Raw genomic sequence first — 19750 nt, 5'->3', positions numbered from 1 at the left:
CCCTTCCCCTCTCCCACCTTGGAAGATTATGCCCTGATTATGAGGCATGCTCATAGCCAGATTCGTGTTGATTAACATCATCACAAAATAGCTGCTTTTCCATCAGTTTGTCAAATGAAAGTAATCTGGTGTGGATTGACATTCTACAATTTTGAGGGGAAACACATCTATTGGAACACACACACCGCCACCAGCAGAAGTGACATTTTTCACAGCAGTGCAGGAGTTATCGTTTATAACTTAGAGTTTGTCAGGAACATTTGTTGTTGTTGTTGTTGTTCAGTCGTTCAGTCGTGTCCGACTCTTCGTGATCCCATGGACCAGAGCACGCCAGGCACCCCTCCACTGCCTCCTGCAGTTTGGCGAAACTCATGCCAGTCGCTTCGAGAACACTGTCCAACCATCTCATCCTCTGTCGTCCCCTTCTCCTTGTGCCCTCCATCTTTCCCAACATCAGGGTCTTTTCCAGGGAGTCTTCTCTTCTCATGAGGTGGCCAAAGTACTGGAGCCTCAACTTCAGGATCTGCCCTTCCAGTGAGCACTCAGGGCTGATTTCTTTAAGGATGGATAAGTTTGATCTTTTTGTAGTCCATGGGACTCTCAAGAGTCTCCTCCAGCACCATAATTCAAAAGCATCAATTCTTCGGCAATCAGTCTTCTTTATGGTCCAGCTCTTACTTCCATACATTACTACTGGGAAAACCATAGCTTTAACTATACGGACCTTTGTCGGCAAGGTGATGTCTCTGCTTTTTAAGATGCTGTCTAGGTTTGTCATTGCTTTCCTCCCAAGAAGCAGGCATCTTTTAATTTCGTGACTGCTGTCACCATCTGCAGTGATCACGGAGCCCTAGAAAGTAAAATCTCTCACTGCCTCCATTTCTTCCCCTTCTATTTGCCAAGAGGTGATGGGACCAGTGGCCATGATCTTAGTTTTTTTGTTGTTGAGCTTCAGACCATATTTTGCACTCTCCTCTTTCACCCTCATTAAAAGGTTCTTTAATTCCTCCTCACTTTCTGCCATCAAGTCAGGAACATAAGCACCCTAAATGCCTTGACCCAGTGTCTGCCCTTTTCCTAAGATCAAAAGGACAGGTCTTTCTCTGAGAACCATCTCAGATGGAGGCACAGGTAAGGGCAACAAGAGCCAGGACCTTTTTGGTGGCTTCACCAATACTGTAGAATACTTTGCCCCATGAAGTCTGGATGACCTCTTCTCTATATATATTTCGCTGGCTGTATTTCAAGAGGCTTTTGCCTGCTAGGGTCACTTTTACCTGTGATCATTGTTACTTTTAGTGGATTTTTAATGTTGTATATTTTAATTGTTGTTGTTGGTGGTGGTGGGGTGTGTGTGTGTGTGTGTGTGTGTAACTTTGAAATTGTTCTACACCACCCTGAGTGGCACATGGGTACTAGCAGGGTAGGATATAAATGTTTATATAAATAAAATAAAAGCCCAAACTAGTTCAGCATTCTGCTCTCATAGCACTCAGCCAGATGCCTCTGGGAAGCCTGCAAGCAGGATGGGAGCACACTATACATTATCCCAGTCTTGTCCCCCAGCATCTGATATTCAGAGTCATGTCACCTCTGATGCTGGAGGTAGCCTCCATCTATCATGACTATCCGCCATAGATAGCCTTGTCCTTGAGGAATGCATCTAATCCCCTTTTAAAAGTCATCTAAGTTGGTGGCAATCTGACCACATCTTTACAGTGCAACCCTTCTTTGCAGGGCAGAAAGCCACAGCTCTTCCATGTTTATGGAGCAACCTAGGCTCCTTTCCCTTTCAGAGGCAAGCTTGCAGTGAAGAAAAAGCCAGTGGAAAAACTGGGTGTTGCATGTGCAATGATAACATCATATTATACTTTAGCGAATTAGCTAGAAAGAGCCAATTTAGCGAATTAGCTAGAAAGAGCCATTTAGGGAAGTAAAGAGGTCTTTGTGGTAGCCCAAAAGACCCAACTCATCTTCAGCTTTGCAGAGTCTAGACAAATTGACATCTTCTATGGATTTGTGTATTTCTCCTTCCCCAAGTGTTGTAAATAAATATATCTATTCAGTGCTTTTTTCTGGGGAGATGCAGGGGTACTCATGCCCCTAAACACTTTGTGAATCTTTGTACCTTTGTACATTTACTGTATTTATTTTTCCCAATTTGAACTATAAAAAGGTGATTTTCTTGAGTCAAAATGAGAGTACCCCTAAACATTTTTGAAAGAAAAAAGCACTGTACATATGTTAAAGCACCTTAACAAATGTTACCATAAAGTTAATGGGGGGGGGTCATATGTGGAGCTGTACTGAATGTCTGCTAGGAGTGATCAATTCAAATGTTAGAGTGGAATGGAGAGCAAAGAGGGACTGAAACCCCCCCATGCCTTTTTTGTTAGTTGGGGGGGCTATGGTTTTGCTCCCCACTTCTTTTCCTTTGAAAGTTTGCTTTGTGGTTGCAGCCACCATTTCCGCACTCAGTGCTCCCTTGGAAAGAAACTTGTTGCAGCTGCTACTGGGTCAGACACCCCCTCCCCAAAAAAAGCCCCCTAAAGCTGCCCCATCCAGGCCACAATCCTAGCCATGTTGATTGAGATTGAATTGATGAGGTTTACTGTACTTACAAGTGAGCAGGTTTGGGATTGCAGCCTTCGTCTGTCTGTGTCTACTTGACAGCAAGTCCTGCTAAGTTCAGTGGGGTTCTTTCCCTTTAGAAATCAAAGGACGACACCCCTGTGATGTAGGCGTTAGACACAAGAGCAAAGGAAGCCTCTTTAATTGGGGGACACCGCCACATACACTCTGTTTCTAGGTGGAGCCCTGTTTATAATCCTGCAATGTTGCCTTTCATCAGATAGGCAAAGCATTCCCTCTCTCTCTCTCTCTCTCTCTCTCTCTCTCTCCCAACACACACACACTTTTCTAGATTCCTCCCACCCTATTGTGCTTTCTATTCCCCCTCTCCACTGCAGTTATGGATGGGGCGCGCATACATGTGTTTTGACAGCAGTCAACCCAACAGGCCTGCTCTTGGACACCCATAGGGAAAGAGCCCTGCTCCTGGACACTGTTTATAATCCTTTTACAAAATTGTGTCCTCGTAAATCATAAACATGACATGGCTGACCAAAAAAATGGGTCACTAGAGGTGGGCAAGCATATTATTTCACAGTACATAATAATGAGCTGGTTTTAGAATTTCGGTTGCAAAAGAGGATACAAAGTGCTGTTGAGCATGTGCAGAGTGCTTTCCCCTTTTATCAACATATTTCTTGAGTTGTGGCTTCATACAATGTGGGAGGCACTCCAGGGGGCAGAAAGCCCCAGATCAGACAAACTCCTCATAAAAGATGTCTCTCTCTCTCCCCCCCCCCAATCTAGTTAGACTGAACGCCCCCCAGGAATAGATTCCCTTTACTGTTTCATCGTCCCAATGTGATTTGAGAAGCGCCAGGTGTAGAAAGACGTTCTCCTTTGTACTTCTGTGTTCCTCGTGCCTGGTTTGAGGATGGCTATACTCTGCTTATCTGAAATAAGCACCATTGAATTCAATAGGACTTACTGCCGAGTAGTAGATATAGGGCTGCTTCGCTAGACTTCCAGTGAGGGACCCCTTGTTTCACCCCACCAATCCTAGCATGCAGCAACAGCAGACTGTATGAACGCACAACTACGTGCAAGAATCTTTCCACACTGCAGAAGAGTTGGCGCTGAGCAGGGCAGCCTCAGAAAGCACCGTAAATTTAGAAAGGGGAGATTCCCAAGCCTGGAGAAACTCCAAGTTATGGGAGCTGTTGCTTTAAGAACCGGAGGGGACCCTAGAGAACGCAAAACAGCAGCTGCCTCAAGGGAACAGGGAGTCCAAACCCAACCTTGCGTACGCGATGCACAGGGTAAGCCCATGCATGTTTACTCAGAAGAATGTTTCACTGGGTTCAGTGCAGCTTGCGTTAAAGCAACGTAGCATGGGTGCAAGTTGCGTTAAATTACGGTGGATCTTCCCAGTTTTGCAATTCGGCATCGCCGCTTGTGTTTGCATGAAGTTAATCCGGTCCTGACAATGAATTGATTTGAGAAACGTGGCCTTGGGATCGGGATTCTCCGAGATCCTTCAAATCCCACCCCTTTCATCGCTATAATCACAGGTTTGTGGCTAGCTCGTTGTCAACACACTGGCCCTTTAAGAGATTATAAATATCCTTAAAGAACAAAAGTGTTTCCTCAAAGAAAGCCATGTCTCTCTCTGTCTCTCTCTTTCTCTGTCTCTCTCTTGGATATTGAATAGCGTACCTGCTGGGTTTTACAAGGCAAGGCAATCACCCTCTCCATTTGGGCGTATTTCTAAACAATGCGTGGTGGCACTGCGTCTGTGTCCTGTGCTAGCACTGCATTTTGATCACGTCCTGATCCATGCAGAAGAATTGCATTAAAAATCATATTTCGTGTATGTGGAGGGAATATTTTTATATATCAATGCACATACACAAATGCATACACTTCATACAAATATGCCATACAATCACCCATAAAGGGGGGGAAATCACTCTAAAATGCACAATCAAATGGCAGATTTGGAAGCAAATTTAAAACTCTGGTTAACAAGACATTCAGTGAAGCCTGCTGAACCTTTATAAAATACAAATTAACAGGAGTGTATCTGAATTGTTAAAATGAACATTGCCTTTCAAATTGGTTCATGACTTTTCTTATTATCATAAATTGAAGAAACCTATTGTTACAGCTCCACCTAGTGGGCAGATAGCTCGATTGCAATAGGAAATGAAAGACACTTGAAACGCCGTCCCTTGGCAATATCAAAGAAACAGGACTTAAGCATCTTTGGGCAGGGAGAAATGTAAAAAGAGAAACAAGAAAGCAACTCAACAACAACCCTACAATTGCTAGGGGATAGAAGGTATCACACTTTCTCTCCATTTCATATTCAGTATTTGAATTTTACGTTCCTTTTTAAAAAAATGCATTTGTGTTTCTGAGCTTGTAAAAGGTGCCATATTAAAAGCAGGGTGATTACTAGTTCAATCAATATTATCAAACATTTGTCTTCAAAACAGAATGGATTACAATAGGAGACAGTAAATTGGGAATTCTGAAGCCAAAATCCTGTTCCAGTTTAGCCGCTGGACAATATGGGATTTCCTTTGGAGGAAACACACAGAGGATTGAGCTATGATTAGTAAACTGTGCTATAAGGGGAAACGAACTGAAAGTAATGTTTAATGCACAAGACAGCACCAGTTTGCAAGGGTGAAGGCAGTGCCAATAAAATATGCTTTTCGTTCCTATATCTGCTTCTGCTTTTCCCTTAGGAAGGAAAAAAAAATCCTTAAAATTGCAATTTCCCAAAACACAGCCATGTAGTTCTCTGACTGAACCCAGATTCTTATGGTACCTTAAAGACTAAAATGTCCATAGTATGCATGGTGCATGCAAGAGCTGACTTTTTGAAATGTGCCTTAAGTGTCCAGCAGTTCATGGCTACACTGGTCACAATGGCTTTACTCTGCTTCCACAGCCGGAGGCAGTACTGCTTCTCAGTATCAGTTGCTGAAACCATTGGGCTTCCCATAGGCATCTGGTTTAGGGTTTCCACCTGTCCTGTATAATACAGGATTGTCCTGTATTTCAGTGTAAAACACTACATCCTGTATTGATACAGTTTTGTCCTGTATTTCAGGTCGTCTCTCTCTCTCTCCCCCCCCCCCCCAAGTTAGGAATCCTCTCCAAATGCATGTGTTTGAAAGGGTGTGTGAAAGGTCATGTACAAGCTCTGGGAAGGCAAGCACAGACAGATTTACAAATTCATGTGTGTGTGCTGCAATGGGGTGTAATGGATTGCCTTGAAGTCACTTCAGCACCAGGTGAAAAAAACAAACCAAAAAACAATCGCCCCTGAACAGCCCGGCCTGGCCTGCCCTGTATTTTGCCAGGAAAAAGGTGGCACCCCTAATCTGGTTAGCCACTGTGAGAACAGAGGGCTTGACCAGTTTTTAAGTTCTGTGTCGCATGTACACACAGGAGGAGAAAGTTTTGCTTCCAATTACTGTAACATACTTTCAGGTTTCTGCATTCATGGGAGGGGACCTTCCTAATTTGGGATAGGAAAAGTTTCGCTATCTGGGAGATGTTGACAAGTAAAATACAGCCCCCAGCTTGAATTTTAACAGCAGCCTCAAACACTCCGGTTTCATGAGAGCATTGCATCTGACTGTCAGACGATCATTACATCGCAGTAATTATTCTGCCTTAACCCTGCTGTCAGTGCTTAGGACAAGCACTGCAGTTCGAATTTTGATTGTGAAGCATTCACTACCCGGTACCTGGAGGTAGTTGAATTGAAGGAAGGAACTCTTCCAAGTTCCATAACCACATATCGTGAATGCATATGAGGAAGCATGAATATAGTGAATGGGAAGAATAAGTAGCTAGACTGACTGCTCACTCCCGAGTAGCCTGACCTGTAATCCACCAGGATGGGCTGCAAGTGAGTCAGGGGAGGGAGTGGGGTGACAAGAGTCTGGAAGCCTTGAGACTTCTCCTGGTGGCCTATAGGCTTCGGGGGGAGGGCGGTGTCATGGAAAGAGGTTGAATGCCTTTTCTTTGGAGAGTGTGGTGTTTCTTCTTCTCCCTTCGAGGGTGCTGTCAGGTAGCTGACAGGTACGATGGAGGAGAAAGTAAATTTTGTTTGCATCCTGATGAGAAGCCCCCTCATTCTCAGACCAGTACGTGAGACGAAGCACTTTGCACTTCTCTGAATTTTGCGCTGCAGCTCTCCAGACAAGCAATATGGAGGGGGGGGGAATGTATCTTTTGTGGGGCATGGAAATGCATAGATTAGTGAAAGCACAGTACAAAAAATAATGCCTTATATAATGGGAAATGGCTTGCAAAAAAGGGGGGTGGTATTAGTCCCAACTGCATGCAGCAGTGTGTTTGTATTTTTGTACTAAATGGGTGGTGAATGTTCGTGAGGGTTTAAAAAATAATAACCATAATTGGAAATTGCTATGGAAATGTGAAAAACTGCATTTGAGATAGGAAGAATGGAGAATTGAAACCAATGGATCTGTCTATCCCTGTTGACAGGTTGGTAGCCACTGATGGAAATTCAGGATCTAGCCTGCCTGCCAGATCCTTTTCCTACACAACACACCTTAAACCCTGTCGCTGCCTTAGCCAGGGAGATTTTATCCCCAGTAAATCAATGCCCTCATTTTGCCTTTGGGGAGAGGGCTGTGTCAGATACGGTCTCCCAGTCTGCAGACTCCTTTGCAAGGAGGCCCACCTGATGAAAACATTGTTATCATTTCGGCACCGGTGGGAGGCGGGGGAGATTCCTTTTTATTGATCCAGGCATTTTATGGACTGTTTCTGATTTTTTTATCTGCCACTTTCATTTGTGGTCTGCTTTATTATATATTATTTTCAATTGTGGTTTTGGGTTTTTTGTTTTTTTCATTCTTACCTTGTTGCAAACAGCACCGGTTTCAGTTTTGATGATAGACTTATAAAATATTTTAAAGAAATACACTTTGGGGAATGCATTTAAAACATGCATTCAACATGTGCACATCAGTGTAAAGCACTCTCTCACACACACACTCACACAGTCACACACACCTGTCTGTCCAGAAAGAAAATGACAAAGCTGAACAGATTTGTTTACTATAATAATAACAAATATCAGATCTGTTGTGAGTTTAAACATTCTGTTAAACATTCTTAAGCTTAAGAGGACCCAAAATCAGGACATAAGTTTATTAATGAGATAAAAATAAATTACTAACAAATAATTTAAATTAAACTGCTACAGTCAGTTTACGAACATACCTGCTTCGGAAATGGGAAATGAAGCGTACTCAGGATACAATAGTGTAAGCTGCATTTACCCTGGACAAGAGATGATTAAGAGGCAACATGCGAACACAATTCGAAGGGTTGTCTAATAGATGATGGAGCAAATTTCTTTTTGGCTACAGACAGTAGGAATCCAAAGCAACTTACAAGAAAGGAGATTTCAGCAAAACATTACCAAGGACTGCCTGGTGGTAGGAGCTGTTTGACAGTGGGAGAGACTTCCTTGGAAGAAGGTGGACTTTCCTCTGTTAAAGGTTTCTAAGCAAGGACTAGGTGGAAACCTATCGGATGTTTGCCATAGTTGATTTCCTGCATCACCAGTCAGCTGGACAAGATAACCTTTGATGTCCATCACTTCTAAAGCACCTTTAGAAACATGTAATACTGAATTGGGAGGGAGCACTCTTTACTTTGAGAACTGCCGGTATTTTTATTTTTATTTTACAAAATATAAACATACAACAAAGAACCATTCGAAATCCAAATATCGAGATTACTCTGAATCTCCTGACTTCCCCCCATCTCTTCCATGGACACTAATGATAATATTTACAACTGAATATCAGTATTTATCCCATTTTTTTCCTTCTAAATTATCCATACTTTCCATTACTTTACAAGTGTGGTTAAAATCCTGCCAGTGTTTTGACCTGCTTGCAATGGTCTCATAAACAAGTTATAAACTTTTCACATTCTTTTTTAAAGTTCTTGTCTTCTGAGCTTCCCAGTTAATTTTGCCATTTTGGCATGGTCCATCATCTCGGTTTGCCATTCTTCTCTGGTCGGGGTTGACTCTTCCTTCCATCTCTGGGCCAGTAGCATCCGTGCAGCTGTTGTCGCATACATAAACAATCTTTTCTGATCCTTTGGGATCTCGGTACCTGTAATTCCTAATAAGAAAGCTTCTGGGTTTTTTTTAACAAAAGTTATTTTGAAGATTTTTTTTTCATTTCATTATATATCATCTCCCAAATGTTTTTAACTACTTTACACATCCACCACAAAACTCCAAGAACTGGAGTTTTAGAGGCAACTTGAGAGTGTCATGCTTTCAAGGGCTATGTCTCAGATCTGGCTGAATCCTGGAACCTGAACTGATTTGCGCTGACCCAGATTGAGACACTGAGCTGAATCAGGTGTGTCCCTCCACCCCAGACAGATCCTGGGTTGTCAAAAGCAGGGTCTGGTAGCGAGGGAAGGGAGGAGGCGACATGCAAACATACTCTGTGTGTCTCCTTTTCCTCCTTCCAGACGGCATGTTTAATCAGTGTTTTAAACATGTGGCCAGGGGAGAAGGAACCACATCTCCTTCTCTTCCCCCCCCCACCTTATTACAAGGCTCCAAAATTGGCTTGGGACTAGCCCCGGACCATCCCAGGTTGGAACAGAGCCACTCTGAAGCACTGAATCAGGCCTGTGCACTACTCTAACTTCAGAAGGCATGCTGCTACTTCTGTTTAAAATTGTGTTGCAGACCGTTAAGCATTGGTCTCTGGGTGGATCTACACATAGGAGGAAAACCCACTATAAATAAGTCAGAAAATAAATCATTATAACAAAAAGGGGGGGAGGACTTTGTAAAAATGGTATAGAAAGATTTTTTCTGCTCTCTGGCTCCCTCTGGTGTTGTATGTTTATAACACATTCAATTCACTGTGTTTTTACTAAGTCCTAAATGTGGCCCTTCCAGTGACTGCTTTGAGCATTGGTACTCAGGCGGCAGCAGGACAGCCAGAAAGGAGGGGAAAAGGAGCAGGGAAAATGGGAAGGGTTGTAGCTCAGTGGCTCAGTATCTCCAGGGAGGACCGAAAAAGAACCCTACTGGAAATATATTCAGTGTTGGTCTGACGCAGTTGAAACAAACAAAACAAAACAAAACAAAAAACAAAACTACATATATTATATTCCTACCAGAAATACTTTCTGTGTTCTAAAACTGCCAAAGCAAATGTACCTTTCTTTGCAATTAGTACCATGGCCATCACAGTTGGCCCAATACTGAGTATGAACCATCATCCATTCTAACCGAGAAGTACTTTTATATCATTACAAAATAAAAAATAAAAAATAAAAAATTCCTTCCAGTAGCACCTTAGAGACCAACTAAGTTTGTTCTTGGTATGAGCTTTCGTGTGCATGCACACTTCTTCAGATACACTGAAACAGAAGTCACCAGATCCTTAAATATAGTGAGGGAGTGAGGAGGGGTATTACTCAGAAGGGCGGTGGGAATGGGTGATTGGCTGATGGGTGTGGAAAACCTGTTGATGACTGTTAATGACTGCAATTAGTCTTAAAGGAAAAAGCAAGGGGTGAGATGGCTAAAGATAGCTTTGTCATGTATAATGAGATAAGAATCCAATGTCTTTGTTCAGATATCATTGTTACATGAGTGAAGAAGAGCTCTGCTTGATCTGACCAAAAATCCATCTAGTCCAGTGTTCTGTTCTCACAGTGGCAAACCCGATGTTTATGGGAAGCCCCAAAGTAGAATGTGAACACAATAGCACTCTAGCCAGAATGTTAGACTGCAATTGTGTATATTCCTATTCAGATTGTTTGAGGTTAAGCCCACTGAATAGTCTTTAGCAAGGTTCCATCTCAGTCACATGGCTGTGGTGGGAATAAAATAGCAGACATCCACATAGGCTGCTAGAGTTCTTTAAGGAAAAGTCCAGATGCAAATACAGTATGGCAAATAAAAATTAACGTTTTTTTTGCATTCATCCATTTATGTGATAAAAAGTATGGGCATGTGCTTAACTCTCCCATGGAAATGAATAAGACTTAAAAGTGCTTAATTTGAGCTCAGTTGTGCCCTTAATACAGACTACCAAAATAATAACATCCTATACAATATGCGTACTCTGATAATTCAGTTCCATTGCCGTTGATATAGAGCAATAAATTATCCTGTGTTCACTTACATATATATAGAGTACATCTGTCAAAAATATTTCTAGATATCAGCAAATCTGCAGTTCTCGGTTTGAAAACTGCCATTTTTCCTTTGCCTGTCTCATCTCTCTTGGAAGGGGAAAAAATCCTAAATATAAAAAGAGCATTTGCTGTTGTCTTTCTACTAAAGCTTTTAAATTTAAGAAATAATAGATGCCTGTCTAGACAACCCTAAAATTGTTTTAGTTACTGATGTATGGATGACTGATAAATGTCATCTTTTTCTGCCTGCAGTGCATTTTGCATCCAGTCTACTGACATTTGTCTATAGCTGACCTGATTTTGCATGAAGCATTTAAAATTTTACCACTCCGAAACTTCAGGATTCAGCATGCAAAAAAAAAAAAGGGCCTCCTTATATCTTCCTTTTTTCTTTTCTGGTAGTTACATTAGCGAGAAAGATTTGTGCAAAGACCCCAAATAATGAAATGCATTGCATAACATTCCAGGTGAAATAGCAATTAATTCCCTAGCTTCATGTTCTCGTCTCCCTGCACAGATAAAAAGAGAAATGTTAAAGTATGGAAATAATGAACTAATTTCATCAAAATATTCTTGCTTTTGAAGACGGTGCTGCAAATGTGCTTGTTGGGTTTTTTTTTTACCACTGATTACTATAAAATCACAGACTCATAGAATTGCAGAGCTAGTGGGACCATGAGGGTCATCTAGTCCAACCCCCTGCAATGCAGGAATCTTTTGCCCCATGTGGAGCTCGAACCCACAACCCTCTGATTAAGAGTCTCATGCTCTACCGACTGTAAAAAAAAGCTATATTTTTGTCAATAGCTGTGACTCTGGGTCCAGAATCTTACATGTGCCCGGGATTCCCAGGACCAGCAGGTGAAAATCTGAAAGCACAGGACTCTGGACTTGCCACCCGTTTTACACTTTACAAAGAGAGATTCCATTTAAGTATAGGTTTGCCGTTCAGCCGGGAAAAACACCACTGCCAGTCGAACAGCGTATTTTGTGTGTAATAGTCAGTGCTGCTCAAAGTAGCTAACAGTCAGTAAATTCAAAAAGAAAATGCTAATGAATAAAATAACATAACATCCATAATAAAAACAATAACCAGAGACTATCAGCATAAATCAGGGACTCATCAAACAATCAAATTTCCAACACTGGCATTAAAATCTCCAGCCCAATCTACCAAGGCATCAACTTAGGTAAAGGTAAAGGGACACCTGACCATTAGGTCCAGTCGTGGACAACTCTGGAGTTGCGGCACTCATCTCGCTTTACTGGCCGAGGGAGCTGGTGTACAGCTTCCGGGTCATGTGGCCAGCATGACTAAACCGCTTCTAGCGAACCAGAGCAGCGCACGGAAACGCCGTTTACCTTCCCGCCAGAGCTTTTGACGTGCTTTTGAACTGCTAGGTTGGCAGGAGCAGGGACCGAGCAATGGGAGCTTACCCTGTTGTGGGGATTTGAAACCAACAGCCTTCCGATCGGCAAGCCCTAGGCTCAGTGGTTTAGACCACAGCACCACCTGCATCCCAGAGGCATCAACTTAGTATTCAGTAATATGGTTCAGTCCCGGGGGGGGGGGGGCTTCTTCCAGTAGTGTTCTCTGTGAAGGGTGGGGATATGCACAGCTAAATCCCAACCATCAGAAACAACAATGCATATTGAGCTCTAATTTTGAGACTAATAAATATAGCTGCCCCATCCAATGTCCAATCCTTATTTATAGCACAAGCCTATGCTCAAAAGTAAGCCCCATTAAGTTGGATGGGACTTTCTCCAAGATAGGTTTGCATGCAATTAGTGATTTATCTGCAGGTGATTTATCTGCAGGGCTAAAACTGTATTTTATATTCAGGATTTGCTAGTTTGTCCATATTGCAAAAACAGTAGGAGAAGGTTGTCACCTTCCTTGAGCTTGACAAGTGGTAGTAAAGCTTTGCCTTTTCTAGGGCACGAAGTCAGTGATAGGAGGAAGCTTCACCCGCTGGCTTTGTACTTCTGTTCCAGCTGTGAAAAGCATAAGAATCCAGGAGAGAGAAAAGAATGGGCAGCTCTGAAGAAGACTAAGTATGAAAAACAATGGCAGAAGTTGTCTACTCAACGGCTCAGAAGAACGATTGCATAATGCAAAATAATAACACTGAGAATTTCTATAGCATACTTTAAATACTTAACATGCTTCCTGTTTATGATGGGCAAGATCTCCTTAGCTCAGTTGTGAATTGGCTCAGAATGTTAAGTGAGCTTTGAAGAAGCATTCAGGAAAAGCTTTTCCCTTTGTTTGGCTTGGCTTGAAATAGTAGTACATGCATCCCCACACTGGTGTTGCTGTGTGCATGCCCCTGATCACACTACTGCCTGGGAATTGTAGTTTGGTGAGATAACCATATGCATGATTGACATGGCACCAAATGCAGTAGCTGCTGCAATGCCACAGCTCAGACATTGTCCCAGTTTATTACTATCATTTATTAAATTGATATCCTGCCCTTCCTCCCTAAGGAACTAAAAAAAAAAAAGACTTTACTTGTGCACATTGCATTGTTTCGTAGCTTATGTGCCCATTAAGATAAAAACCATGCAGCTTCATGTCAACCCCTCAGTCAGTAGAGCATGAGATTCTTGAGATCTCAGGGTCATGGGTTCAAGCCCCACATTGGGCTACAATATTCCTGCATTGCAGGCTACAATTCTATGATGACCAAGGAGAGGTTAATCCAAAGTAAGATATTAACATGGAGGACTTTGGTGAACTCACCTACTTCATCTAGACAAGATGGGTTGTAGACAATGCTAGTCATAGAGTATACCCACTGAAATTAATAGACATGTCCAACTTAGGTTCATTAATTTCAATAGGACTGCTCTGAATAAAAGTTAGCTGAATACAATGCCAGGATTCCTACATAGGATCATCTTTTTGGTGCTTGGTTGTGCCATATTGCTCTCTGCTTTTATTGTATTACTGTGTGCTTTTTATGGTTGCAAGTTGTCCCGGGGAACCTTTTAATGTGAGGTAAGGTAAAGGTAAAGGTATACCTGACCGTTAGGTCCAGTCGCGGAGGACTCTGGGGTTGCGGCGCTCATTTCGCTCTATAGGCTGAGGGAGCCAGCGTTTGTCTGCAGACAGCTTCCGGGTCATGTGGCCAGCATGACTAAGCCACTTCTGGCAAACCAGAGCAGCACATGGAAACGCCGTTTACCTTCCCGCTGGAGCGGTACCTATTTATCTACTTGCACTTGATGTGCTTTTGAACTGCTAGGTGGGCAGAAGCTGGGACCGAACAATTTGAGCTCATCCCGTCGCAGGGATTCGAACCGCCGACCTTCTGATCGGCAAGCCCTAGGCTCTGTGGTTTAGACCACAGTGCCATCCACGTCCCTAAGGTGAGGTAGGAAGGCTTTTATAAATAAATCCATCTTGTTTAAAATACCAGGCCAGAGAAGAACTTGGGAAATGGTGCTTGATCTGGAATGTATCCAGCCTTTATGACCTAGACAGATTTGTATCTCAGATCAGGTAATCCCAATCTTCACACCATCACTACTTATGCAATTATCTCATTGACAGCCCTGTAAGCCAGGCTAGAACTGCAGTTTAGGGGCAAAGGATGAATTTGAGTTGAGATTTAAATCAAAGACTTTCAGCTTTCTTTGTCCTTGCTACTCACTGAGCTACTAGACATTTCCTCTGAAGATTGACAGTTATTTACATCTACTTACTAAGGAATAGGTGGAAACTTACATGTATACACTAGGACACTTTTTTTCAGGGTGGGCTGGAGATGAATCTGTATTCTGCAGAAAATTGGGATGCTGCCAAAGTTGATAATTATCTGGTCCAAGTGTAGGGAACCTTTGGCCCTCCAAATGTTGTGGAACTACAACATCCATGGCCATGCTTGTTGGGCCTGATTGGAGTAGTTGTTCCTTAACATCTGGAGGGCTCCAGGTTCCCTACACCTGATCCATATTCAGTAGCGGAGCTTCAAGCTCTGGCACTGGGGGGCGGACAGCAGATGGGGGCGGGTATGGCACATGTCTTGGGGCGTGGCACACTGCCTGCAGGGGGGCGCCCAGCGCAGGAAGGGCAGCCTCAATGGCACCCTGCTGGGATTGCACTGCCAGGGACGGTGTGCTCCCCCTGCCCTTCTCTTTCCTCTGCCAGTGTCCATATTATGACCTTGCTCCACTTGCAATGCTTGGCTTCATTAAAAGTAGGATTGCCACACACCCCACAATCCTTTTTTATTTTATTTTTTTTAAACAGAATTTATTAGCATTTTCATGATATAACACAAACCCAACCCCACACCTACAAATACAAAAACAAATACAAATACACATAAAGTCAGGATTCTTCTTCTTATTTATAACCTTACAAAAAAAAAAAAATTCTAGTTCTGAATCTTGACGTTTGACTTCCCCCGCCTTTTCACCTTCGGTTTTAATTCAATATACTATTTCCTTAACAACTTTTCTCTATAAAATTTTTTAACTTTACTTAAAAAAAAGAAAACATACTTATCTCAATCTTTGCATTATACCCTAAATCATAACCAAATATTCTTATAGCTAAACTTATTTCTTCTGTCCTTTATCATGCTGCTTTTAACTTAAAATTCAATATCTCCTTACTTATTTAAAATAAACTTATCATTAACAGACTTCACACTCCGACTTCGGATACCATGGCAGACCATTTAGATTATACATTTAATACTTCAACCCACTCCCCCTCTATCCATTGTCTTTTTCTGTCTTTCTCCAGCGCCAAATCTCCCATTGTCTTCCTCCAAGTGTCCACAGATCCAGGCAGCATCCACATCTAACCCCGCATCGAGCCTCAGGGCGTTTCTCATCAACATTCTGGGCTCCTCCGTTTCTTTTGCTTCTTCTTCTTGTAAAAATTCTAATTCCATGTCCCTTGCCCCCGAGCTGCCACCTCGGAGTCTGGATATTGTAAGTTTTCCCGTTTCCGGTTGCTTTTCCCGGATTTGCCCAGCCATCTCAGACCATCTTTCAAACGCCCCTCCCAGCTCTTTGCCAAGGCATGATTCCATTGTGTAGAACTTTTGAAAAGCCTCCTCTGTGGAAAGTAGATCTTTTTTATGAATAATTCCACTCAAGACTTGTAGTTTCCGATTAAGCAATTCCATCTGCAAGACAGTGAGCTTTTCCTCATCCTTTAAATCTGAGTTCGATGCCAGTGTGAGCGCGAAGTCCAGCATTTTAAGAGAGAGGGTGAGTGTCAGATTTCAGTTCCTGTCTCTTCCTTCCTTTGTTTCAAATTTTTCCCACGACAAACCAAGTCGCCGCCATTTCTCCGAAGCCGGAGTATAAAGACCAAAACTTCAAGCGGAGATATTTTTTCCCCAGTTAACCCCCGAAGGGAGATCTCAACAGACTCAGTTTTCAAATTCCAAATACTTTCTATTGATTGTTGTGGCAGCAGTCACTTAAAGAGTTAATTTCTTTCACCAGCCGAAGGGAGGGAGGCGGGCTGCCTTTCTTCTTTCCCCCAGAGCGTTCCAGGAAAACAAAGAGTCAATCAATTACTCACAGCCTCTGGGTTCTTATCAGCTCCTTAATGACAGGTAGAACTTAGACGCTCATCACAGGCTTTGCCGCCGCATTTCCATCCCGGTTGGGGCATGTCCCCTATAGCCCGGCTCCGTCGTCCCTTCACCCCCACTCCCCCTTTACAGGGGGTGCGGGGGAAGGGTTCGGAGCCACAACGGGCACAGCCGGGGAGCCCAGGGTGCGGGACGCTCTTCCCGCACCCCAACCGGAGCCCCGCTATGCGGCTGCAGGGCTCCTAACCCCCGGAATGAACTGGGTGCTTCGCAGCCGAAGCATCCCACGACCACCCATAATGGCGTCAGCCGCCGGAAGCCTCCCCACAATCCTTTTTTAGTCTCTGTGCAAAGTTCTCCATTGCCTGGAATGCTGCAGTAACAGTGTTAATTGCGGACCCTAGGATATTATTAGCCTCTAAATACCATAAACTGGAGAACAAGTTAGCTGCCTTAGGGAAACTGAATATCCCTGGGTCCCCAGTGGCTGGGATGCTTGTGGGAGTTGGGGGCAGAGAATTCAGACCTCATTACCCTCCCAGTAATATAGCTGGGAGAACAATAGGATCCAAATTCAAAACTGGACTTATTAAAATAAAAATAAGAAGGCTATTTCCTGACTTTTGGAGGGAAAGAACTCCGTATTGTGAATCCAGTTCTGAACAGAGCAGAGAAACATTGCCCATCACTAGCAAAATGTCAAGGCCAAGTAGGCTTTGATTCCAAATATTATACACAAGGCAAAAGTAATGACAATAATAAGAAAGTTTCCCATTTTTGTGTGAATTCAGAGAACTAAGTTCTCTGACTCTCTTTCACATAGAACAGTTGCTATTTGCAGAACTGCAGCTAAGGTTATGATTGAAGAAGCTCAGACAAGTCAGATGAAGTCCTGGAAAGGACATCAGAAAAGAGTTGAAAATAGCAATAATACTGTGTAATGAAAAAAGAAAAACCAAAAAAAAAGACCCCCAAATCCCCCTATAGGATAAAAAGGGAAATGGGATAGGGATGGGAATTCAATTGCCATAATAAAGCGGCAGAAATGAAAAAGAGCAGCATCCATGCAGGGATGGTAATTGCCTTTGCATCCAGTGTCTAATGCTTGAAATAAAATAAAAAAAAGCTATAAAAGCAGAAAAACAGGAATAATCATCATCATCATAAACAGTTAGGTCCCATTGTGATTGATAGTCCTCCTGTGTCCAGTTTGCCTCTGCAAATTCAATTTGTAACCAAATAAATATTTGGCACTGCTTGCTGTAGTTCCTGCGACAGCAGCAAGAAATCATTTGCACATAAATAGATTTGTCCTCAAAAATGCAAAGTGTTCCATGTCCATCATCCCAGAGGTGAGACAATTCTTTACAGCTGATAACTACTTTTCCATAATGCCCAGTGCCAGGTAGGAGTGTCAAAGTTCTCCCCCCCCCAATTGACAGGTGCTATGTGTCTCTAATAGGGTGCCCAAGTGTCCATTTTTTCCACATGATTTTTCAAATCAGTTCTCCACATTTCTGCAACAATTTGTGGGTTGTTGTTTTTTTAAAAATATCTTTATGACAATTTGTCAGCACTTTGGGTCTGAATTCCTCCTAATAAACATATTTTTAATGCAGTTTTTACTAATCTACAAATTTATGCAAGGGATTCCCCCACCATCATATAACACATTTGATATGTTATTATACCCCAGCATATGTTCCCCCCTTCCTTTTCCTTTTACAAATCACTTGCCTGGAGGACTGCATTGCAAAATTCAGAGAAGGGCACCTTTCAAAAAATGGCTGAGTTTCACTTCTTGTATTATTCTGGGAAGTGCAACTCAGGTAGGTTTGTGTTTAAATGAGTACTGGATCAACATTTTTTCTACATCCCTTAGCCTGGCCCCAACTCTATGAGTTATAACCTTTTTAAAAATTTATTTGTTTATTACATTTATATACCACTTTTTACTTCCAAGGAGCTCAAGGTGGAGTACATGGTTCTCCTCCTCCCCATTTCATCCTCACAACAACCCTGTGAGGTAGGTTAGGCCAAAAGATGATGACTGGTCCAAGGTTACCCAGTGAGCTTCATGACTGAGTGGGGATTCAAACCCTGGTCTCCCAGGCCATAGTCCAACACTCCTGGGGGCTAAGGTCCCTTTGACCCCCCCATAAAATATTTGAGTTGATGGCCATTGCCATTCAACTGGCGTGTTTGCACCACATCATGTGATTGATTATATGGGGCAGGGCTTACCTACCCCCTATAATTTATTCAAGTTGTCACTCCTGGTTGTAGGACACTCCCCAAGCAGACTGTGAGGGGTGCAGAAGAATGGAGAGGAAGGGGACTTGGGCTGTCACCATTAGGTTTTATATTCTTTAAATTGGAATAGAAGCCTATTGCAATACAGACATGACTATGATCCCCTCTTCACGTCTCTTCAGAGATGAAGCAGGAAACCAAGATAATTCAGATTACAAGAGGTATGATGGATTAATTTGTGGTGGAAGTAAAAGAAAGAAAGTTGTGACAAGGGTATTAGTTAACAAGGTCCAGAAAGAATTCCAGAAGAGCTGTTCTTGCTTTACAAACGCACTGGGCTTTTTGAAGAGATTTCTGGCATGAAAGATAAAGGGAGCGTTAAGTGCATTATATATTTAAATTTTCCAAAGGTATTTGAAAAGGTAGCTTGCAAGTGGCTTGTTTTGAAAATAAAGACCCGCATGGTACAGCAGAAGGAACAAAGTGAATAAAGAAGAGGAGAGGTGATAGTGGGAGAAAGAAGGAATAATGAATATAATGCATTTCTTTAATGATGGGCCTATTCTCCTGAGAAGTCTGACAAGCATCAAAGATAACCCTGCTGCATGGAACCAGTGCAACTGTGCCTTTGAAATGTAATCTCACAAATATGCTGTCATTTGACTGCAAGAGCAAAAATGTTTATCTACAATGCAAAATTTTCTTTATCTTGGGTTTTTGAATTAAGCTTCCTTCTTGGTGCCAGACAAGGACAAGAATAATTACTACTCTTTCTAAATAACTGTGCGTGGTATCTTTAAACAACTGGGAGCAGACACATTGAACTCCTTTGTGTGTTGTGGAGCACCATACAGGAAAAGATAGCGAAGAAGAAAACAGGAACGCACAGTCCTTCAATGGCCTGCATACTGATGTCTCTCAGCTGATGCATGATCACTTCATGCTGCAAGGAGACAATTGATGCACATAGAATTTCCTCCGCAGGGATTGGAACGCTGGTCAATCAGAGCTCTTGCCCCCATAGAGAGAACCTACATCCATTTTCTCCAACTTGGTGCTCATTAGGTTTTTTGGATTGCAGCTCCTAGTCATTGTTGCCAATTGTCAGAGGTGATGAA

This window comes from Lacerta agilis, chromosome 7 (genome assembly GCF_009819535.1).
Source record: "Lacerta agilis isolate rLacAgi1 chromosome 7, rLacAgi1.pri, whole genome shotgun sequence".
Taxonomy (NCBI): Eukaryota; Metazoa; Chordata; class Lepidosauria; order Squamata; family Lacertidae; genus Lacerta; species Lacerta agilis.
The sequence above is the reverse complement of the archived record's forward strand: the minus strand, read 5'-3'. Positions refer to the sequence as shown.